Source organism: Grampus griseus, assembly GCF_964374135.1.
Source record: "Grampus griseus genome assembly, chromosome: 4".
Classification (NCBI taxonomy): domain Eukaryota; kingdom Metazoa; phylum Chordata; class Mammalia; order Artiodactyla; family Delphinidae; genus Grampus; species Grampus griseus.
Genome location: NC_138997.1, coordinates 144,123,737 through 144,142,151, shown reverse-complemented (window position 1 = coordinate 144,142,151; position 18,415 = coordinate 144,123,737). Strand labels below are relative to the sequence as shown.

The window sequence follows — 18,415 nt, the reverse complement described above, 5'->3', positions numbered from 1 at the left end:
GAATCAGGCTTCAGCTATTGCCAACGTGGTGTCTTCTGACGGTCTAGGCGCTGTTCTCCCATCAGCGTGTGCCTTCTCTGGCCAGAGGAGGCTGGCGGGTGGCTGACCTCCCCTGTGTTTCCCCAGCTTCAGGGGTTTCAGCATGCTCTTATCTTTACGTTAGTGTCTGGATCTGCGGTTAGTCTTTAAATCTGAAACTTCAGCTACTCTCTAATCAACTGTTGCCTCTGTGTCCTCCCACCTTTCTTCTGTTAAATCTGTCTGCCGGGCCAGCCCTTGACCACCCTTCAGTGTTCACCCGCCTTCCTGCTCCGCTGCCCCAGCCTCAGCCTCTGGCTGTCATTTGCACGTGGACGTGGCCTCGGGACCAGGCTCCACTCCAGGTGCAGAGTCTACAGCTCTGAAGAAACTGACAAAGGCACCCCCGCCTCCCAGGGGAGCCTGATTTCCAGAGAGGAGAGTGAAGAAGACAGAGTCTGTACTGCGCCCAAAGGTGGTGAGCACTTCAGAAAAAGAGCAGAGAGGGCCAGCAGTGAATGTGCTTGCAACTCTTAAAGTTTTTATAATGGAAACAAACACAAAGGGAGAGAGAATTGTATAATAAACACACGTGAATATATCACTCAGCTCCAGTTACGTCAGCTTGTGGCCAATCTTGCTTTCTCCGGATTCCTCCCCACCTCTACTCCTCCGAATTATTCTGAGAAATTACTCAGACACCATATCATTTCCATCCCTAGATATTTTAGTGTCTATCTCTGAAAGATAAGGATAAGATAAAGATAACCATAATTCCATGATTACATCTGGAACACTGACCATCAAGTATCGCTGCAGCGTCCAGTCGCTCCAACTGATGCACGTGTGTTTAGTTTAATTTAGTTCAGTTTGTTTGATTCAGGATACAAACCAGTCACTGGTCTGCGCTCACCTCCTTCTCCACCTCTAGTTTCCCTGGCTGTATCTTTTCAGTCCCTCGCAAGTTGTTCTTGGAAGAAGCGGAGCCTCTCACGCGGCAGCTTCCGAGCTTCCCGAGCTGCCTCCCTCCTGCCGGGGTGCCTGGGTCAGAAGCTGCTCTCAAATAAAGACCTGGGTCAGGAGCTGCTCTCAGGAGATGATTTTAGGAAGCAGGAGAGAGTGAGAAGTGAGACACAGGCAGGGAGGAAACACCAGACACAGAGGCACATCAACAGGGCAGCTTGCAGGAAGGGGACTTGATTCCTCCCGGTGCTGGAGGGGTGCAAAACGTGGCCCCAGAGGTGCACCCCCGCTGCCAGCCCACTGTCGGGGGCTGACCCAGGCAGCGCCTCTTCCTCGCCTGTGTGGTCACGGGGGCTTCTCCCCGCCACTTGCTGGAGAAGACCTGCGACAGAGACTGAACAGACTGTGCTGGCCACTTGAGGGCGCTCACGGGGAATGGTGTGGGGTGAAGCACAGAGCATTGGCTGTACTTGGATTCAGGTTCGGCTTTTTGGTGCGGCCTTTGACCAGAAGGCATGCATGTCTGACCATCTCCCTTTTGGGTTGGCATTACCATTAGGACTGTGAAATGGCAGTATTTTAAATTTTTTATTTATTTTATTTTTGGCTGCATTGGGTCTTTGTTGCTGTGTGTGGGCTCTCTCTAGTTGCGGCGAGCGGGGACTACTCTTCCTTGCTGTGTGTGGGTTTCTCATTGCGGTGGCTTCTCTTGTTGCGGAGCATGGGATCTAGGTGCACGGGCTTCAGTAGTTGCAGCACGTGGGCTCACTAGCTGCAGCACACGGGCTCAGTAGTTGTGGCGCATGGGCTTAGTTGCTCCGTGGCATGTGGGATCTTCCTGGACCAGGGCTCGAACCATGTCCCCTGCACTGGCAGGTGGATTCTTAACCACTGCACCACCAGGGAAGCCCATTAACTCTATATTTCTTCTTCATGTATTAGCTGGAATATTCACAAAGAAAACGGATCCCTCATCACGTCTTTGGTTACCCTGCGATGCGGTCTGTATACAAGGCCAGGTGGATGATGGGTTTTCTCCCATCATCTACCAGGTTTGAAAATGACAAGTTGGTTCCTCAGAGCCCTACAGCAACACCATGTTGGGTTTTTAAGCAGCATATGTATTTGTGGTTTAAACACATCTGGTGTATTTTAACCTGCTGCCGCTCTTATTCTCTTTGATGCTTAGTGGCCCGCATTTGGCTCCTGGCTCCTGGCCACGGCAGCTTGTGCAGCGCCTTTGCTTCCTGTGGCCTTGTTCGTGTCTTGACCCACGTCCAGGCGTGCCCAGCCATCTTCCCGGCCTTTGAACACGTGGGATAGAGTTACAGGAACCGTTTTAACGCCTGTTCGACCGGTTCTGGCATTAGCGTCAGCAGTGCGTCTGCCTCAGTGACTGACTTCCGCCCCCACTGTGAGTCGCAGGTCCCTCCTCTGCTCGCCCGGTGAGTGGGACTGGACCCCAGACGCGGGGCACCGTCCTTGTCGAGTGCCTCCCCCTCACGCTTTGTCCTGGCTGAGGTGGGGTTCCTGGACACACTTGGTCCCTTCCATGCGTTTCCTCAGCAGGCTGACGGGGGCTGTCTTTCTGCTGAGGCGGTGATCTTCCGGCCTGGTGCCTGGCCCCCACGGCTCCTGGGCTGGCAGGACACGCCCAGCCCTCTGTGACCTCCCAGAGCGTCTCTCCTGGCGCCTCTCAGGGGTTCTACGTAGCCCCGGGCAGCTTCCTCCACGCACATCCCTATCAGGGCTCGGCCTGGACTTGGCACCCTCTGCCCAGCTCTGGAGCGCCCTCCGGACAGGCCCTCCCCTCTGGCCCCCCGCCCTGCAGCCTCCAGCACTTTGGCCTCTGGTCGTTGGCTCGCTCCATTTGTCCCTCTCTGTCGGGAGTCACGGCCTGCACTGCCTGATGCGGTCCAGCGTTTAGCTGCTTCCGGTGGGAGGGTGAGCTCAGACCCTCCACACACAGGCTGACCTCAGGCAGTGGAGGCCGGAGGCCGTAGCCACCTGCTTGTCGTGGAGCTTTGGGGTCAGTGTTGGCCACCTGCCTTGCTGCGCTGCTGCGTCCCCCTCTGTGCTTTATGAGGGGTCCGGGGAGACGTAAGTCCTGCTCCTGGCACCACCTTCATGGAAGCCACGTGGATTTCTAACACAGGCAGGTACGTGGAATGCATAGTAGGAACCCCGCATTCTGGGTATGCGGTGGCAGAGGCTGAATACCCTTTTCTCCATCTTGCCCATCTTAGTGGTGTGCCCTGGACACCGTCCTGGAGGAGACCCCATGACGGCATGTACAGGCGTCTGGCACTCCTTTTACAGCTGCAAGCCCCTGTGTGGAGGGTCAGTGGTTTATTAAGGACTTGCACCTGATGCCACGTGGACCGTTCCAGTTTTTTCTATTACAAATTATGTTGCAATTAGTAGCCTCATTCATGAATCTTCTGCATTTTTGCCAGTGTATCTTTGGGATAAATTCCTACTTGGTGATTGCTGGGCAAAGGATAAATGCCCACATCATTTTGCTGGATATTGTCCATCTCCCCTCTGTTCCCACCAACAATACATGAGATGAGAGTCTTGCCAACAAGGGAGGCAGTCAAGCGCTGGGGTTTGTTGCCAGATTGGTCAAGAGAGGCCTCAGGAGATATCTGAGCACAGGCCTGAGTGCGGGAGGAGCCATGTGGGCGGCCAGGGAGCGCCACCCAGGCCTGGGAGCAGCTCAGCCGTGGCCGTGAGGTGCGAGGGCCCGGCATGTCCAGGAGGGCCGTGGACGCCAGGCCAGAGCGGGGGCAGGGCCCAGGCCCGAGGCAGGACCTCGGGACGTGGAGCAGCTGCTGGGCTGCTGAGCAGAGGCGTGCTGCATGCTGACCCAGGCGTTGAGGGGGTGGCCCACTGGCTGCCCTGTCCGCGAGAGACCGGGGGTCGGGGGCGGAGGCTGTGACACCAACCCAGACGGGACAGGTGGGCTCGGGCCGGGGCAGCAGCCGCTGCAGAGGCTGAGCGCCACGGCTGCATTAGGCAGGTTTGAAGATAGAGCTGAGAGGACTTCCCCATGAACTGGCTGTGGGAAAACAGAAAGAGAGAAATCAGGCATGAGTCCAAATGTTTGTGGCCCAGCAGCAGAAAAGATGGCACGCCGTGGGCTGAGACGGGCAAGTTCACCATGTGCAGTCCACTGAGGGACACAGCGGTGCACAGACGCCAGTGAGAGCGCTGGCCAGGAGCGGCTGCAGGGAGAGGAGGGAAGGCCGGCTCGGGGGCAGAACACGGGGCAGTGGGCCAAGGGGAACGTGTTTCCAGGAGAAGAGAGCAGCGCGGAGGGGCAGAGATGACGATGGAGGCAGTCCACAAAACCTGGGGAGACCTGGACCAGAGCATTTTCCTGGGGGAAGGCAGAAGGCTGCAGGGTTAAGAGATGAAACAGGGAGGGAAATTGGGGCGGGCGAGTGTAGACAGCACTTCTGAGGAGTCGTGCTATATGCAAAGACGAGCAGAGCAGCTCTAGGTCAAGAGAGAGCCTGTTTGTTCTGTTCTGTTGTTCAGATGGGCAGCCTCCCCGGAATGGCCCACCAGAGGGGAAGGAGACACAGGTCCATCGGAGAGGGGCAGGGAGGAGGCCCCCGGGGGTGGCTAGGAGGCAGAGGAGCGAGGACCGCTCGCCCTCTGGGGAAAGGGGAGGCGTGGGCGTGGTGGGGTGGGGTCACCTCTCACTGCTTCTGTCCTGGTTTCTGGCTCCTTCTTTTCGTTCCGCCCTATGGGGTATATCCACACAAGGTCACCTGTAGACTTCAGTGAGTTCTGACGCATGTACACAGTCAGGAGCTTGTCACCACCACCAACACAACACACATTTCCATCATCCCAGGTGTCCTTGGGCCCCCGTCACCTCCACTCTTACGCTTTTGCTCTGAGCGAGGCCCCTGGACGGTTTCGGGCAGAGGAGGGACATTCCTTGGCTAATGTGTTATGAGAGTTACTCTTTCACGTTAAGAATAGATTTGGGGCCCAAGGACAGAAGCAGAAGGCCAGTGCTGAGCTGATTCTCCAGCTGGGGGAGGTGCTTGGCCTTGGGCCGGGGGGGTGGGGGTGGGGGTGCCGTGGCAGATTCTGAGGGGTCTACTGACAGCCCACGTCAGTAGAGCTTGGAGGCAAGGACCCCGGTGCCTCGGCTCAGCAGGCAGGAAGGAGCCCTGCCATGGGGCTGTGGGAAGGCCAGGGGTTGACCTTCTGACATCAGAGCCTGAGTTCCCTAGAGATATCCCAGCAGAGATGTGGCCAGGCAGCTGGACACCGGAGCCCAGAGTTCAGGGTCAAGGTCTGGGGTGTTGTCACTGATGAGGTCACCTAGGGAAACAGGCGGGCAGCACAGATGTCTGGTGTGCATCCCCAGCAAGAGGCCCTAGGCCTGGAACGAATCTGGAACCGTTGCCACGCCTCACACGCCGGCTCCTGGCTCTGCCCCATTTGCAGACCGGTGGCCACGGTGTCACAGGGTTGTCAGGTGACTTCCTGGGGCCACTTTGCCCTCAGCCTAGGGCTGCTCCCACTCTGCTGTCCCCTGGGCCTCCACTTCCGACCTGGGTCACCTGAGCTCCCATTGTACTGGAAAACAGAAGCAGCTAGAAGAGACCATGCATCAGGGTCTTCCCCTCCCCCCCAACGTGAAGGGCTACCAACTGCCCCCTGCATCCAGTCCCCAGTCCTAGGTGGGGACCTCAGCTCATGCAGCGTGGTCATTCTCCCCCTGTACCCAGTCAGCACCACTGAGGTCACCAGGGCTCCAGCCCAAATAGCAAACTGTCTTCTCCTCCTGGCCTCCGAGCCCCATTTGTGGCTTCCATCTACAACCTTGAAAAGTTGTCTTATATTTGCCCTCCTCCTTTGAGCAATCTGTTTTCACCCCAACAATGCCTCCACACTGCACTGGCCATGGCCCCGGAGGGGCCTCACTACCCTCATCCCTCCAGCAGCCAAATGTACATCACTCACCCCTGGGGTCCTCTTCCCCAGTCTGCTCCATCTGGGTCTTTCTCACTGGCTCCTCCTGGACTCCCGGGTTTCTCCACCGGGAGGGCTGCAGGGGGCTTGGTCCCCCATCCCTCACTCGCTCCCTTGACCATCTCATCATCTCCAGACACTGCAAGCTCACACTGCACTCCTGCAGCCCCCAGCCTCACAGCAGTCCCAGTTGGGGGTCTAGCGACATCACCTCCCCAGGTGGTCAGCAGCTGCCCACCCCTGCCTCCTCTCAGCAGTCCCACCCTTCCCACCCTCCAGGGCACCACCAGGTGTAGCGCCCTGGCACCCCTGCGCTGCCTCCTGCTCCAGCCTCGCCCCCGCAGACACAAGGCAGAGGGACGCCAGTCCCGTACCCACAGTCCTCTGCTCAGACAGCCCAGGCACCTCGCATCTGACCTCATCTCCAGCCTCTCTGTGCCCTCTAGCTTTGGGGCTGGTCTCTGGAAAGCATCCTCCACAACCCCCTCCTACTTCGGGGCCTGAGGCTGGCTGGACTTACTGCCTGTGAACCGGCCCCATCCCCAGACACTTGCAGGGCTCGCTCCCTGCGTCCCTTCCGTGCCCATTCACTCTATGTAACCAACTCCGGACACCCACTGCCTCCCCCACCCGGCTTGTTTCCCACAGGACACCGCATTTACGTTCTCCTCTGTTATTCCCGCCCCCCCTCGCAGTGCGGACCCCACGAGGGCGTGGACGTCACGGTCACTGCTTACAGCTCCAGGGCGGGGCCTGCGGAAAGCCGGAAACAGGGACGAGTTGAGGGGTCAGCCTTGTTGTCTACTGTCCGGGAGCCCGGGAGGCAGGTTCCCTGTCTGAGGCGCCCCCGCTCTTGCCTGGTGCTAGCTCCCAGGAAGAACAGGAATGCAAGAGCAAGACCGCCTCCCTCGGAGGAAACCCCTGGTCCCGGAGCGCCAGCTGCCTGCAGGTTCCAGGGTTCCGCAAGCCGCTCCCCCTCCTGGCGCAGCGCCAGCCGACCACGCCCCGTCCCCGCCTCGGCCCCGCCCCCAGGCCAGGGATCGCCCTACACCTCCTCGAGGCCCCGCCCCACCTCTGGCCCCGCCTCCCCGACCCCTCACGGGCCTCCGCGCAGAGCCCGGCCCCGGGGCTCTCTAGGTCCCTCTCCCTCTGACCCCGCCCCCTGTCCCCACCCACACCTTCTGACCACGCCCCCTCCTAGGTCCCGCCGCTGGCCCCCTCGCCTCTCCAGGTCCCAGGGCCCAGCCCAGCCCGGACGCGCCTGCGCCCTCTGACCACGCCCTGGTCCCCGCCCCGGGACCCACCGACTCCAGGCCCCGCCCCTGCCCCGGCTGCCGGGTGGGAGCCGGTCCGCGCAACGCGCATGCTCCAAGAGCGGCGCCCCCGACTCTGCGCTCGGCTCTGCTCGGGCATTTCCGCCTCTTTGTTTTAAACTCCGGACGGATTTTTTTCTCCTGCTCTTGGGGGGGACCCGGAGGGAGCGGCGCCCCCTCCCTCTCCCGGCGCGGCCCCCGCGTGCGCCCCGCTCGCCCGCAGCTGAGACGGCAGGTCAGTGAGTCCGCGCCCCGCCCGGCCTGGCCCGCGGCGCTCGCTACACAGGCCGCGGCCTCGGTCCGTGTCCGGGCCCGGAAGGCTCCGAACCCCGGCCCGCGCCCCTGCGCCCTCGTCGGCCCGGCCTGCGGATCCCCGACTCCGTTCGGCGGGGCCGGGACCCCGGGCAGGGCCCGACCTCGGGACCGGTCTTCGGGGAGGGACCAGGGAGGACTGGACCCCAGGACGGGTCACCGGGGAGGGACCAGAGAGGACCGGACCCCAGGACGGGGAGGGACCAGGGAGGACCGGACTTCAGGACGGGTCACCGCGGAGTGACCAGGGAGGACCGGACCCCAGGACGGGCCACCGCGGAGTGACCAGGGAGAACCGGACCCCAGGAATGGCCACCGCGGAGGGACCATGGAGGACCAGACCCCAGGACGGGTCACCGGGGAGGGCTGGACCCCGGGACCCAACAAGAAAAGGACTAGGAAGCACTCACTGTACCCTGAGACAGATCACCTAGGAGAGCCCAACCCTGATATGGGTCATGGAGGAGGGTCCAGCCTCACTATGGGTCACGGAGGAGGGCTGGAACCTTAAGACTAAGCAGGAATCAGAGAGAGCTGGACCCGAGACAGGTCACCGAGCAGGGCCAGGACCCAGGAACAGCTGGGACACTGGGACAAGTCACTGAGGAGGCCTGGACGTTAGGATGGGTCACCTGGGGAGGTCTGGACCCCTGGACTGACCCCCAGTAGGACCAGAATTCTGGAAGCATCCTGTGAGCACCTCTGGGACCCTGGGACAGCCCCTCTTTCCCAGGAGGCCATGACCCTGGGACTGTGCCATGTGAAGGGCTCTTGCCTTGTGACAGGCTCCAGGGATGACCCAGGTAGGTCACGTAGGAGAGTCGGACGTTGGGGCAGCCGTGAAGAAGGCTGGCGCTCAGAGAGGGCCACAGCCGTGATAAGAGCTGGAACTTGGAGTCAGGTCCCCAGGGAGGCCAAGGCTCTTGAATGAGTCCCTGAGAAGCACTCAGACCCCAAGGGTGGTATGTAAGGGGCGCCGGGACCTCAGGCTGGACCCCCAGGGGATTGGGCCCTGGGGCAGGTTCCAGAGGTGCCCAGAATCTACCCAGCCCACTCAGCTGGACCTGGCTTCTATAAAGGCTCTGGAGCATCAGGGATCCTGATGAGCCCCACAGGTGCAAACCAGCCCTCTCCGTGAGGCCCCTGAGCACCTGGGCCTCACAAACCTTCTGACCTTCAGCAGATGCTGCCTGGGCTGGGCCCTGGGGGTAGGCAGGGTTGAGGCCCATCCTCCCAGCTCTGGGGACTCAAGTGGGGGTGGGGGTGGGGGCTCATAGTCCCCACTGGCTCCGTGCCCCAGGCCAGTGCTTTGCCCCTCCCCAGACCCAGAAAGCTGTCCCCTACCCTGTTCTCCCAGTCCCTGCTCCAGGGCTTCCATCCTTTCCTTACTTGGGCCCTGTGGTCAGTGTCAGGCACCTTCAACCACTCCTGTCCTCCCCTCCCTCCAGTGGTGTTACCAAAAGAGTCCCATTCTCAAGGTCTGGAGGTGTTTTCTGTGTCCAGGAATTTCCAGGAGGGGTGGGGTCCAAGCTGGGAGTGTGGGCTGCGGGAAGGGTTTGGAGCCAGACGGCCCAGTGCGTGTCAGGTGAGCCATCAGGCACCTCCTGCACTCCAGGAAAGGACCTTGGGATGGGAGCTTTGCTTCTCTGAAACCTTCGAAGCAGACTTCATTTAGATCTTGCCTGTGTTGTCCTTTAATTTGGAAGTGGGGATGGAGAAGTGCTGCCCTTTGGCTGGGGAAGGGCTCCAGAGTGTGTCCAGTAGGATAATGTTGGAGGAGTTTGAGAGGATGGAAAGCCCAGGCAGGCACTGGTTCCCTGGCATGGGGTGGGCGTGCAGCACATTCATTGCGTGGACGAAAGGCGGGAGTGCTTTCAGAAAGGTCGACCTGTGTTAGGGTGAGGCACGACTCTAAACTTCCCAAGGGAGATGCTTGAAGTGGTCAGTTCAGTATTTCATTTTGTGCCATAACTTCACTTGTTGATTACTTAGGAGAAACCCCTTTGCATTTTCAGTGTAACATTTCACTGTAACTAAGCTTAAGCGCATGGAGCCCCTGAATAGTCCAGCCTATTTTGATTTGTCAAATGTAACCACACTTGCGACCTTGTTACTCAGTGCTTGCTTTTTCTGTGTGTGTGTGTTTTTTTGTTTGTTTGTTTTTTTAATTTATTTGGCTGCCTCGGGTCTTAGTTGCGGCATGTCTTAGTCGCGGCATGTCTTAGTTGCGGCACGCGGGATCTTTCGTTGCGGTGCGCGGGCTTCTGCCTAGTTGTGGCCCGCGGGCTCTTGGGCTCGTGTGGGCTTAGTTGCCCCGCAGCATGTGGGATCTTAGTTCCCCAACAGGGATCGAACCAGCGTCCCCTGCATTGGAAGGCGGATTCTTAACTACTGGACCACCAGGGAAGTCCCTGTGGGTTTTTTTTTTTTTTTTAACATGTACTTTGCTTTTTAAAAAACTTAATTTGCTTTGTGAAGCTTTGGGAAAGACTTGTAAAACTGGGCATTCAGGTTTGGTTAGGCTCTTTATTTTCCCATTTTTGGATTTCTGAAGGTGTGATAGTGCTGGATGGTTGTATTATTTATATATTACTGTCCCGCAAATTACCCCAAAGTGTAGTGCCTTAAAACAGTACCAGTTATTATGTCACAGTGTCTGTGGGTCAGGAGTCCAGGCACAGCTTAGCTGGGCCCAGGGTCTCACAAGGCTCCTTGGGCCCAGGGTCTCACAAGGCTGCCGTCAGGGTGCCCACCGGCGCTGTGGTCTTGTCTGGAGGTTCATCTGGGGAGGATTTGCTTCCAGGCTGCTGGCTGGAGACGTCTGTGGGGCAGCTCAAGGGCCAGCGACAGGACAAGGGAGCAAGCAGGAGGCCACAGTCTTCATGACCTAATCTTGGCAGTGATATCCCATGCCTTTTGCCATATCCTTTGTTAGAACCTAGTCATCAGGCCCAGCCCACGCTTAAGGAGGAGGAACTCCACAAGGGTGTGCTTCCTGGGCGGGGTGGGTCTGGGCCATCCTAATGCCTGGCATTGATCAGGTGGTGTTAGCTCCTGAAGGGCCTGTGCCTGAGAAGTGCCCTGCAGGTGAATGAACAGAATTGTGTAGAGCTGTGTGCTCAGCCCAAGGTTGCAGCAGCTCAGCTGTCTCTTTAGTTACACAGGTTGCTCTGATGTCACCATTGTGATGATGGGATGACGCCGGAGCTTACGCATGACAGGAGAGAAATTACAAATAAGAAAGCTTTTGAGGAATTAACTTAGAACAGCTGTAGCAAGCCATAAGCTCCCCCGCTTCCCACATACGATTAAATTGTAGGTGTGTACGTGTCGGTGATATAGAGTTCTTGGAAGCTTCAAGTACAGCGATTTTAGTTGTTTCTAGAGCTTCATTTTATTCCTGCTAATTATTTTCCTCCAGAAATGATCAACTGACATTTGTAAGACGTTTTTAAGATGTGAGATCCCAAAATGTTTTTATTTGACCTTTGTAGGGAAGGATGCTCCAGGAACCTGTGTGCAAGGGCCTCTTGTGCTCAGCCCTGTGGCTTCTCCTCCCCGGTGCTTGGACTTTGTGGCGCTTGGGGTGGCGCTGCAGCACAGGGCTGTGAAGGGCACCCGTGCAGGGCCCGCATGGGAGGCTCCCTCGAGAACTTGTCACCACATGGAGGGAGCTGTCCCCCCCTGCCACCCTGCTCTGTGGACCTGCCAGGTTTGCACCCTGCTGGGGTGAGGCAGGGCCCTTTGCCAGTGATTGGAATTATTTATTTGGGTTGTTTGCTTTGGATTATAAAGCGAGGTTTGTTTTGGTCTGTACTGTTACTCTTTAATCTACTAAGTGGCAGGATTTGTTACTTCATTGGAGCTTTATTTGGTTAATGGTCAGAATCGAATTTGAAAATGTAATTTTCTTCTCTATTGAAATATGTTGAGGTTTGGGGACGGTTTCTTACTACCTTTCTGATATTTGCCATCACTATTGCAAAAATGCTGCACAATTCATTGTGTGTCAAAAAATGGAACTGTTCTTCAGCTCTACAAGTTGATAGTTTTTCATTGAATTTTAAAAAGTGACTTTTTAAAAATAACTAGAGGGACTTCCCTGGTGGCACAGTGGTTAAGAATCTGCCTGCCAATGCAGGGGATACGGGTTCGAGCCCTGGTCCGGAAAGATCCCACATGCTGTGGAGCAGCTAAGCCCGTGCGCCACAACTACTGAGGCTGTGCTCTAGAGCCCACGAGCCACAACTACGGAGCCCGCAGGCCACAACTACTGAAGCCTGCATGCCTAGAGCCCGTGCTCTGCAACAAGAGAAGCCACCGCAACGAGAAGCCCGCGCACATCAATGAAGAGTAACCCCTGCTCGCCGCAACTAGAGAAAGCCTGCGTGCAGCAACAGAAACCCAACACAGCCAAAAATGAATAAATAAATAAATTTATTTATTTATTTAAAAAATAAACATAGACTGTCTTTTCTAATCTGCATGTTTCTCCCTACAGCACTGAATTATATGAAGGCCCAGGCGACAATAATGAAACACTTAACATGTGATGAGAGGGTTAAGGCGGGAGCATTGCTTCAGAATTGTCCATTAAATTAAGCAAAACCCTCCATTGAGAAGAACTAAAACTCACTAGAAAATATTGTCCTTAAAAACCAATTGTTAGGTTCACTGGGTTTTTTTTTTAAGAGAACTTACAATGCTTAGGTGAATTTAGAGAGTTGAGGTTAACTGGAATTTTTTTGGGGGGGCAAATGCATCAATATTTGCTGGACTTTGCAACACTAACAGCAAATTCCAGTTGTTTAACACAAAATAAGCGAACAGTGGAAAGCTGTCCACAGACCTCTTGACCTGTGTGGGTCGTGTCAGCTGCTATATTTGCTGATTCTTAGCAGGGCCTGGCCTGTAATAGGTGCTCAATGAAGAATAACTAAAAGCTGACCTTGTTGTTCCCTTTTGTGGCCCTGTTCTGAAGGTGTTCTGTGTATTAACACCTTCAGTCTTTTTTTTTTTTAATATTTATTTGGCTGTGCCGAGTCTTAATTGCGGCATGTGGGATCTTCTAGTTGTGGGATCTAGTTTCCTGACCAGGGGTTGAACCTGGGACCTCTGCATTGGGAGCGCGGGGTCTTACCCACTGGGCCATCAGGGAAATCCCAACACCTTCGACCTTAAAGTCACCCCAGGCTGCTCTCTGCTCACCCGCACGTGCCTGGCGCGGACAGGCAGGCACAGGGCACGGTCACAGGTAGTGAGGAGCAGAGGAGGGTTAGCCTCTTTTCTTCTCAAGTAATTTTCTCTTTTTTACTGAAGTGTTTGAGAAAAAAAACACAGTGGAGAAAAACCAGAAGAATTAGCCAATGAGCACTCTTCTGCCTTCCCCTAGATCCAGCAGTTACTTATGTTTTGCTTATCTCTTTTTTTAAATACATATTTATCGTTGAATCATCTGAAAGGAGCTGCAAACCAGCTGCCACGTTCCGTAGGTAATTCAGAGCGCGGAGGTCCTAGTAAGAGGATGGTCTGCGCACGGCTGTAATGTCACGGCCACACCTGAGAAGTAGACGCTTATCCACATACGGGCTAATTTCGGGTCTACTTTCAACCCTCCCCGGTGTCTCAACAGTGTCTCCCAGGGCGTTTTCCCTGAACCAGCCGCAGTTCCCCGTGGGGCACTGGGGCTCACGCCCCCTGTAGTGTCTTTCATTTCAGGCTCCCCACTTTCCCCATACAGCATCGACTTTCCCAGGCCATCTGTCACATCTGAGTTTTTCTGATTCTTCACTTACGGTGTCGTCCACCTTCGTCTGTTGTCCTGTTGACTCCGTGGACTACAGGGGGTGAGCCGGAGGCTGGGCCAGGCTCTGGGTTGAGCTGGCTTCTCAGGCACTGTTGTGCTTCGTGCCGTGCCGCCAGGTTGTGGCACCGCTCGGCCAGCGCTGCCTCGGTTCCCAGGGCCCTGTGGGCTGGGCTGAGTCCCCAGGGAGCAGAGACTGTTGGGGAGCCCAGGGGAGTCGTGCCTTCGTGCTGGAGAGCTGCCCTCGCTCTTGCAAGAGGGTGAATCCATCAGCCGCCTCCACGTGTGTCTGACGGGGAGGCGTCCTGGAGCCGCTGCATCACTTCTTGCGGGCACATGGTGGTGAGTCCCACTCCAGTCCGCTTTGTTGCTCTTAGCAGACTTTATAAAAGGTTTAGGGCTTCCCTGGTGGCTCAGTGGTTAAGAATCTGCCTGCCAATGCAGGGGACACGCATTCGAGCCCTGGTTCGGGAAAGTCCCACATGCCACGGAGCAACTAAGCCCATGTGCCACAACTACAGAGCCTGCGCTCTAGAGCCCGCGTGCCACAACTACTGAGCCTGTGCACCACATCTTCTGTGACTGTGCACCACAACTACTGAGCCTGTGCTCAAGAGCCCGCGTGCCACAACTACTGAAGCCCGCGTGCCTAGAGCCCATGTTCCGCAACAAGAGAAGCCACTGCAATGAGAAGCCTGCGCACCACAACAAAGAGTAGCCCCCACTCACCACAACTAGAGAAAGCCCGCGCACAGCAATGAAGACCCAGCACAGCCAAACATAAATAAATAAATTTATTTAAAAATATATATATATATATGTAAAAGGTTTAGTGGGTAGAAATTTTTTGAACTTGTTACAGGAAATAGGGCTTCTGCTATCGCAGAGAAACTGCCTTCTGCACGCTGGAGCTGGGAGCTGCTGGAGGCAGACGGGTTTCCCTGGCGTTTCACTGAAGGGGCCCGGAGAGCGTGCCTCAGCGTGGCTGCGGGACAGAGCGTCGCGGGCTGGTTTCTGTTGTTTTAATTTATTTATTTATTTATTTTTGGCTGCATTGGCTCTTCGTTGCTATGCGCGGGCTTCAGTAGTTGTGGTGCATGGGCTCAGTAGTTGTGGCTCACGGGCTCTAGAGCGCAGGCTCAGTAGTTGTGGTGCACGGGCTCAGTAGTTGTGGCTCGTGGGCTCAGTAGTTGTGGCTCGCGGGCTCAGTAGTTGTGGCGCACGGGCTCAGTAGTTGCGGCACATGGGCTCAGTAGTTGTGGCACGTGGGCTCTAGAGTGCAGGCTCCGTAGTCATGGCTTGTGGGCTCTAGAGCGCAGGCTCAGTAGTTGGCGGCGCACGGGCTTAGTTGCTCCGCGGAATGTGGGATCTTCTCAGACCAGGGCTCAAACCCATGTCCCCTGCATTGGCAGACGGATTCTTAACCACTGGGCCACCAGGGAAGTCCTTCACAGGGTGGTTTAAACAGCAGGCATTTATTTCTCACAGTCCTGGAGGCTGGGGTCCAAGCTCAGGGTACTACCAAGTGGGTTTGGTTCCTGGTGAGGACCCGCATCCTGGCCTGCAGACGCACCTTCTTGCTGTGTCCTCACAGGCACACAGGGAGCCTGCTGAGCCCTTCCTCTCAGGGCACCAATCCCATCCTGGCCCCACTGTCCTGAATCTCAACCTCCCAAAGGCCCCATGTTTGGAGATGGGGGTTAGGGCTTCAACACGTGAATTTTGGGGGCACAATTCAGTCCATACCAGGGGACTCCCGCTGCTTCCATGTGTTTGTTAACCTGATTCTGGTCTCTAGAATTGGGAGAACACTTGCCTAGTGAGAATATTTCCAGAGTTGGTGGTGACTCTGTATTTTACATGCTTGGGACTTCTGCCAGCATCGTCCATTTCTCTAAACGCTATTGTCTTCGTTTTCTATTGCTGGAAAGCAAATTGCCACAAACTTAGTGGCTTAAGAGGACACCCAGTTATTAGTCACAGTTCCACGGTCAGGAGTGCAGCCGGGTGTGGCTGACTCTTCTGCTCAGGGCCTCAGAGGCTGAAGTCAGTGTGTGGGCCAAGCTGCAGCTCTTGTCTGGGACTCACCTCTGGGGACTGCCCTCAGCTCCTAGAGGCACCCCCGTTTTTTGCCCGGGGGGCCATGGGCAGTTGACAGACCATGTTGCTTTCTGCCAGGTCAGCAGGGCTCATCCCTCTGACCTTCTCTTCTGCCACCAGCTGGAGAAAACTCTGCTTTGAAAGACCATGCAATTTGGTCAGGCCACTGGATACCCGCCCTGTGTTAAGGTCAGCTGATTTGAGACCTCGATTACATCTTCAAAAACCCCTTTACAGCAGTATGTGGGATAGTAAGGCCAGAGGTGTGTGTACACCGGGGCCCAGAATCCTGGGGCCTCTCAGAATTCTGCCTACCATAGTCTCCCCTCTGGCCCCCCTAAATTTCATATCCCCCAAGTGCAAACCACACTTGCCCCTCCCTTCCAAGGTTCCGCAGACTCTCATCCCCTGGACCACCTGTCTGGTGCAGCTGTGAACCAGCGAGGTGGGCGCTGTGCCCGCCCCATAGCACCACAGGGCAGACATGCCAGCAGGTGCAACTGTCCTAGTTCAGACGCGGGAAGTGGGGGGGTGACAAGGAGTCGAGTTGCCGCGCAGTTCTGAGACCCTGTGGGGATCCCGGCCCAGGTCTGTGGTTCCAACCGTGGTTTTTTCATGAAGGGGCCCCGTGTCTGCTGTGGAGTAGCGTCTGCAGCCAGCTGCCTGCCAGTGGAAACTTGGGGTCCCCCAGTCCTTTCGTGGCATTTTTCGTGGTTCTCCAAAGCTTGGATCTGAGTGGGAAATCGATGTGATTATGCAAATACAGTCTGTTTCAGGCTACGTTCTAACTGCACCTTCCCTTTGGCCTCACTTTGTCTGACGTTACTGTCCTGGCCCAGGTTCTCGAGGGCTGGGCCTGATCCCCGCACCCTCCTTGGCCCCCTGTCTTCACCCCCGTCCTGTCTAGAGGGCTGGTGCTGGGCGTGCGGGGTCCCTCGCCCTGTCTGCACGGTGCCCTGCCCCCCGGGGTCAAAGTTGGGACGTCCGTCCACGTGGTTGCACTCGGTCCCAGTCAGAGCGGCCCAGCCTGCTCATCACTGCACCTGTGCTGACATGCGAGCGCCTGTTGGCACGTAACACGTGCTCAAGGGCGTGTTTTGAAGCAGTGTTTGAGCGCGTTTCCTGAGACCTCTGAAAGTTTGCACCTGGTCGGTAGTTCGGCTGGATGTAGAATCTACCTTAAAGTTGTCTGTCTTTGGACCTTGGAAAGAGTCACCGCTTTGCCCCGTAGAGTTCGGTGTTGCAGGTGAAGAGTCTGGTGCTGGCTGACTCCTGCCCTGCGTGGGGCACCTCCTTTCCCCGGAACCTTTAGGATCCTTCCTGGCGCCCTTGACGGCTTCAGACGCGGGGACCTGTTTGGATATGGGTCGGCACTTGGTCCCTTGCCGTCTGATTCTTCCAGCTGGGGAAATACTCGAATCACTTTTTCCAAGTCATGAAATGCTGCCTGTAAACGAGCATGGTGGATGACACAGGAATACACGGGTACTCATCACCCAGCCTGAGGAGTAAGCGTGAGACTGGACGTCAAGGCCCTTCTGTTTTCTTTTTCTGAAACACCTGTTGGTTGGATGTTGCATCCCTTCTCTTTCCTGTCTTTTCTACCCTTTGGAAAGATTTTCTCAACTTAAAAAAATATATTTATTTATTTATTTGGCTGTGCCAGGTCTTTTTCGTTGCAGCACGCGAACTCGTAGTTGTGGCACGCGGGATCTAGTTCCCTGACCAGGAATCGAACCCGGGCCCCCTGCATTGGGAGTGCGGAGTCGTACCCGCTGGACCACCAGGGAGGTCCCAGGATTTTCTCAACGTTATCATACAGTCCTGTTGAATTTTCAGTGTTGCTGGTCACATGGCTGACTCTGTAGTCTAGGGAGGTGGGTGATACAGAATCAGTAAGTTACAGGTGTGGCGGGTGGTAGCTCAGAGTCCTGTGCCGGTGGGCATGGACCTTAAACGGGGTGGCCTCAGAAAGCTCGCTAGGGAGGTGGCACTGGAGCAGAGGCTTATTGGGGGTGACCGTCGGAGAGAGAACGTCCCAGCAGAGAGTACAGTAATGCGAGGACCCCGAGGAGGGACTGCACTTAGAATGTTCTAGACCCCCAAGGGGGTCCACCGTGGCCGTCGTGGAGGAAGGTGGCCTTGGGGCCTCGCGGGCCACCGGAGACTGAAGCTTTCCCCGAGCCTTTGCAGGATTTCTCACCGGGGACCCCTCGAGCCGTGTTGGGGTCAGCGTGGCCCGGCATGGACGGCACGGGAGCGGGGCAGGTGTGAGCACAGAGCCCTGCGGGGCCGTCCACCTTTCAGGCCTTGCTCAGACCCAGCGCTGCTACCAGAGTGTGAGTCCCGCAACCCACTGTGTGCCAGGCACCGTCATGGGTGTGGGCTCGCCTGGTGAGCGAGGCCGCCGGGGCCGCAGGGAGCAGTGAGGCCGTGGGGCCGGGTCGGCCAGGCAAAGGGCCTCGGGGGGCCCGACAGAGCGGGGCTCCTCTCGTGCACCCGCCCGGGGCACCGGGGTGGCCTGTCCAGCTCGCCTGGGTGCAGTCGGGGGCAGAGCTGAGCACAGTGTCCGCGCGGAGCGGCTGGTCTTGAGAAGAGGGTGTCGGCGGGGAGCAGAGGCCGGCAGTTTGGTGAAAGGAGGAGGAGAAGGTTTCCCAGAGTGCTTGGGTGCCGGCTGACTGGACAGGTCTTACTTCCTGGGCACCGGCTCTGGGGCGGGCGCCCTGCTGGACGTGGTGCCCCGTGCTGAGGACACGGCCTCGGCCCTGCCGGGGGCGCCGGCACAGACACCGAGGGTGGTGACAGCGTGGGGACAGGACAGCGAGCGGGTTAGGACTGGGGCTTGGGTGGCCTCTCCGGGAGTCTTGGGGTCTCTGGTGGCCGCCCTGAGGATGCAGTGTCAGGCTGC

General features: G+C 56.9%; 2 protein-coding genes across 4 annotated transcripts in view; one reads left to right on the top strand and one right to left on the bottom strand.

Moving 5' to 3' along the window:
* Nucleotides 1-18,415, bottom strand: part of SLC49A3 (solute carrier family 49 member 3) — a gene marked incomplete at both ends in the record, with an annotated part of 44,954 nt that overhangs the window by 18,614 nt on the left and 7,925 nt on the right.
* The window catches only part of PCGF3 (polycomb group ring finger 3), a 57,822-nt gene continuing 46,774 nt past the window's right edge, over nucleotides 7,368-18,415 (top strand). For all 3 annotated transcript variants that reach the window (XM_082653705.1, XM_082653704.1, XM_082653706.1), the window contains exon 1: nucleotides 7,368-7,527. The gene's annotated coding sequence lies outside the window, so the exon portion shown is untranslated. The remainder of the gene's footprint in view (nucleotides 7,528-18,415) is intronic.